This window comes from Pseudomyrmex gracilis, unplaced genomic scaffold (genome assembly GCF_002006095.1).
Source record: "Pseudomyrmex gracilis isolate BER0280 unplaced genomic scaffold, ASM200609v1 scaffold_1581, whole genome shotgun sequence".
Classification (NCBI taxonomy): Eukaryota; Metazoa; Arthropoda; class Insecta; order Hymenoptera; family Formicidae; genus Pseudomyrmex; species Pseudomyrmex gracilis.
The window spans coordinates 16,648-22,594 of NW_018022165.1; positions in this window are offsets into that span (position 1 = coordinate 16,648).

The window sequence follows — 5,947 nt, forward strand, 5'->3', positions numbered from 1 at the left end:
TAGTCCGGGAACTTTCCGGACAAACTGTGTATGATTTTAAGAATTGAAACTTCAATTCAAAAAACTCACATGTAAAAATAATTTACATGAGAATTTCATACATGTGTATATATATATATACATGCACGTTTATTCCTGCACAACATCCTGGGAATGGCTCGTATCGGCCTTTTTTCATTCTTAGTTTAATAATAAAGTCTTTAAAGGTGAACCATCACTTCAATTTGTATATTTCCAGAAACGAGAAATAAGGTTTTAATTGTTCAGTATCTGACATAATATTAATCGNATTATTTTGTAACTTAATTTGAATCATTTCAGAAATTAATTGTTTATTATAATGGTTTTCGCGATCCATGATACGTACATTATTCCAATTAAAATCATGCCCTGTCTGAAGGCGATGTTCAGTAACAACAGATGGATCTAAATGTTTTCGATTGATTTGATTCTTGTGTTCTGTAATTCTGGTTTTTAATTTCCTCTTAGTCTGGCCCACATAAGAAGCATTGCAAGAAGTGCACTCAAGACAGTAAACTAAATTCTTATTTTGTTCTTTCTTTAAGGGATCTTTAATTGCTTTAATAAATATGTCAAGTTTGTTAATTCTACGGAAAGCTAGGGAGACATTAACTAAAGATTTTATTGACCTTGACATAGAGTCTGTGAGATTATTAATATAAGGCATCACAAAGAACGACTTCTTTTTATCTAGAGTGTCAATTGAGTTAGCTGTTGAATTTATAATTTTGTTGTTATATTTATTATTAATTAAAAATTTGATTCTATTAGTAATAATTTTAAAAATGAACTCTAGAGGAGAATTGTTTATAATTAAAATTCTAATGATAAAAAAGAGATTCTTGGTGTGAAACTGTGGATGGGACAGTGTAAAAATTTTGTCTACTAAGCAGATAATAGTCCCAATTTTTTGTGAGGTAGGATGCATAGACAAAAAATTCAAATATCTACCTGAGAAGGTTTCTTTGTGATGCCAGTCAAAAAAGATTACATTGTGATTGTCAACAATTAATTTTACGTCTAGAAAATTTAAAGTGTTATCAATCTGAGTCTCCATCATACATAGCATTACTTTCTGTGGATGCAAATTAGGTTTTGCCACCGTTTGCGAACACTCGCCCGGACCGCACCACGACTTCCGCCGCTTAATGTTGTTGTAGACAACCCATTTCTCGTCTCCAGTGATGATCCGTTTCAGAAATGGGTCTAGAGAGTTTTGTTTCAGGAGAGATTCACAGACTAAAATCCGATCCATGATGTTCTTTTTGCTCAGTTTGTGCGGCACCCATACATCAAGCTTTTTCACCATACCAAACTTTTTTAATCGATCCTTAACGGTTGTATAATGAATGCCGAAGCGCTTCGCAATCTCTCGAGTCGTTAAATGTCGATCACTTTTCACTGTAGCCAGGAGTTGGTCGTCGTCAACAGAATTTGGCCGTCCAGAGCGTGGTGCATCTTGGAGATTAAATTCTCCGGAACGGAAGCGAGCAAACCATCTTTTGCATGTGTCTGCGCTTAAGGCCACGGCACTATACATGGCGCATATTTCGCGCTTAGCGTTCGCCGATTTATATCCTTTACGGAATAAAAACAGCAAAATATGGCAAAAATGGAATTTTTGATCTTCCATTTTAGTTGCGTGCCGTACACGCAAAACACGTCCGACCAAAACAAACACTTCTGCCAAATGTCAAGCGTAGTGTGACTTGTCAAAATATGTGCGGCAGACTGACATTTGAACGACACGCGATAATTATTTTTTGACACTAGTGTCATCTATTAAAAAATCCGCAGAACTTTTCCACCAATCCAATATTTTTAATTTTCTCTTCCAATCTTTTTCTTAAGATCGGCATACTTTGCCATCCAACGCCGAGTGAGGCTACTCTTTATGCATCCATTGCTTGCAGTTACCGCATAGTGCTGTGACGTCTTTTTTAGGACAATCTTTCATCTTATATGCTTCAGCGCAGTGTCCGCAGAGGGAACTAGCAGAACAGTTCTTTGAGATGTGGCTAAAAGCCAAGCATTTAAAGCATTGTAAGACACGAACGTAGTCTTCTAACCGACATGCAGAGTAATTAATATAAATATGCGTGCCTCTCAACAGTTTCACACGTATAGCAGGGGACACTTCAATAACACAGCTGACGTAAGATCTATTTCCTTTTGGGAAGATGTAAACGACATCAATATCAGTATCAATCTACTTATCAAGATTAAAAGCGATTAACTCTGTCTTCAAATCTTCCTTAGACATGTCGGCAGGAACATTGTGCAAAATCAGTCGAGGCCTGAGTTTAGTAACTTGCTTAACCTCTAAGCCAGCCTTATCCAATTCTTTCGAGTTTTTAATCTTGTTAATATTACCTGAAAGAGCCTCAATGCGTATTCCCTTATTCCGACTTGACATAATTCTATTAACTTTTAAGTTGAAATCAACCAGTTTTATAATCTTTTGAAATGTCTTTTTAGTATTTTTAGATGAGGCGAATTTTTCATGTATACTTTTTTAGGCAGTACTAAAATGTTAGTGAATTTTTTAACCAGAATAGACGGACCACGTGCTATTTTTATTGCCGCTACTGACGATCCAGTAACACATGCGTAAGAGCGAGGAGTATCAGAATGTTTCAGAGGTTCTCACGCAAAGACTCAGCACCAAACTGCGCTAGCGCCTGAGATATTATATTTTTAATGGTTTCAGACGATAAGGTGTCATTCCTCTTCTCATCAAGCATGCAAAGATATACTGTAGACAACACGAAAAATGCTTCCTTGCAGGACTTAAAGGCTGATTCAATCTGGAATCTTCTTTTAGATGAATCTTTGTTAGGCAAGAGCATTTTTGAAACTGCATTTGCGTGTTCATTAAACGCCGCATAGCATGCACCCTTGACACGTTCATAACGATACCAATAGAAGACCCGCGAGGACCTATCGCAGATTGGAGAGACAAAGATGCATGTTGCCGCTGCATACCTCCTTTCCAGCTGCAGCTGTCATCAAGACCGGCAGAAAGTGGGGGAAAATGTCGCACAGACATCTTAGAAAACGGCCTTAGATTTGCTACGAGGATTTGCTCCTCACTCCAAAGAGCGCAAGCGCACCTGTAGATTTTGACAGGAACCCGTCGCGCTTTCTAGAAAGATCCACACCGATACCAGCCGGAAAGTTCTTGCAAAAATCACTCCAGCGGTCCAAGAAAGATGAGATTGATGAAAATAGGCAAAAAGAGAGCAAACCAAAAAATGCTTCTGCAAAAAAAAGGGCCAGAAAACCAGAAAGGGGGAGAAAAAGCACTAAATAGACAGAGCTCACAAATATACGTCTGAAGTAATACTCACAAGCGGGAGAGAAGAGAAACAGAGAGAGAAAGAGAGAGAAAGAGAAAGAGAGAAAGAAAAATGAGAAAAAGAAACAAAGAAAGAGAGACATTGAGAGACCAAAATAAGAAAAAAAGAGAGATTGAGAGATTAAGAAATATAAAGATAAAGAGAGAAAGAAATAAAAAAAAGAGAACAAAATTACTAGGAAGTAATAACAATAAAAAGATATTAAAAATGAAAAAAAAAAATTGAGAGATATACATAGAAAGAACGAGGAGAAAGAGAGAGAGAAAGAGAGTCTGAGAGAGAGGGAAAGAGAAAAATTGGGAGAAAAACAAAGACAAAAAAGAAGAGAAAGATATTAAAAAAGAGAATTCTAGAAAAAGAAAAGAACGATTGAGAGAGAGAAAGAGTGAGAGAGAGAGAGAGAGAGAGAGAAAGAGAAAGAGAGAGACGTATATAAGAAAGATGATATATATGTATATGTTGTGACGGGCACCTCGTCTTATATAGGATGTTGTAGCGGAGGCGCCGCACAACTTCGGCACGTCTTTTCAAAAAAAATAAAGTTCTTTACTCACCAAAGTCAATAGTTGGGAGCCAGGCGTGCATTTGCACGCCAACTCAAAAACCCCGACTAGTGTTAAGAATCCGAACAAATAATTTTTACGTGACGGCAAGGTCACTCGGCAGCTCAGTTAATGACGATAACGGAGAGGCGTGGGCTTAGGAAGCAGTGTATAATAAATGATGGCAATGAAACTTGTTTGTTTACGTTGGATAAAAAATATAAAAGTTTAATAGAAATCAGTTTTCCAGAGGTACCGAATATCGGCAATACAGTGTCTCATCAACAACAACAAAAATACAATAGAAAATATAACAAGTATAACGGCGCGACAGTCGGACACGGCTAAATACGCGTGATCGGCAGTTAGTGTAATAGGTGTGAGCTCATCCTATCTTTTGTTCGCGGACGCGGCCCTTATTTCTCGGTATAAGGTTGTGACCGGACGCTTAAGACGTCTAATTAACTTTTACGGTCGCCACCTGTTTTTATCACCAAACAGGAAGAATTTAATCCTTTTGTTGTGTTTTAGGAACGGACTCACCAAACCGATGAACATCCGAATTTGCCGCTTCTGCCCCTGGATCTCCTTTGACTACGGACCCTGGATGATTGCTGCGGACAACAGGCTTCTGGTAAGGCCNGGATTTATTAAAGTTCAGGTTGTGCGAAATAATCGTACACAAAGTTTATGATTAAACCGTTTACAAATTGTTTATTGACACTTGTTAACGTAACAATGTTTCTGGTGTCACAAGTTTACACACTAAATGTAACTTATCACTGAGTTTATAGTGTCGCAATCTGCGTTGCTTTTTATACACACTCGTACTAGACCTTTTAAGCAAGATATTTTTTACCGCGCCTTATTTCTTGAAGCACGCGTATCTGACTATTGGGTAAGAAGCGTGGTTGCAGCGTCTTACCTTTAGAGACGCTCGATTCCTACTTTTGCAAGATACGTGATTACCGCGCCTTACTTCTTGAGACGCGCGTACCAGACTTTTGAGTAAGAAGCGTGATTTTAGCGTCTTACTCCTTGAGACGCTCGATTCCTACTACTGTGAGGAGCGCGCGGCTTCAGGAAGAAACCTCGCCTTCCCCACTCCTTGGTGTTCGCGCATGCGCAACCCGCTTTAAGAACAAAACTATCAAATTATTGATGAAACTTTACTGAACCATTCTTTGACCCGAAACATGTCTACAGACAAAATTTTATCCATAATTGACAATTTTTNNNGAAGTTAATATAATTTTGAAAATTTNAATTATTGAAATTTCCCATCAGCCAAGTCTCATCAACACTCGAGAAGTTCATTCCNAAAGTTTTGCCAATAATTCACAACTTCTTCCTTTGTTTCAGACTGAGTCATTGATGGATAAAGGTCCCAAACAGGTAAGTACCAAAACTTACTAACGCATCAATTATTGAAAATACTCAGTGTGGAGCTTTCTCCATCAAAGCTTTTTCCATCCCCGAAATATCACTCATAATTCTAATCTCGTTTTTGTTTTACAGGTACTGTCAGTCTCTGTGAGCCTACCAGATCTAAAACAAGCGCGAAGCGTTAATTATTTGTTAAACNTGCAGTATCGTCTCTACAAAAGATGCTTTTTACGCACGCCAAGTATTAACAATAATTCATCTTTTTGTGAGTGTTAGGCTTGATGACGCTGTCAGGGTTAAGACCCTAAGCCTTTGAATTATTGATGAAACTCGCTCTAACGTCTAACCTAAAGAAGGACAGTACGTACACGCAGTCTCAGCAATAATTCAACTTTCAGTGAATGTTAGGCTTTACGACCACTTTCCGGGTTAGGACCCGAAAACCTTGAATTATTGATGAAACTCGCTCTAACGTCTAATCTAAAAAAGAATAGTACGTACACGCAGTTTCAGCAATAATTCAACTCTTAGTGAGAGTTAGGCTCGACGATGACTTTCAGGGTTAGGACCCTAACTTTCAATTATTGACGAAACTTGCCCCAGCGCCTAATCTAAAGAAGAGTAGCACGCATACATAGT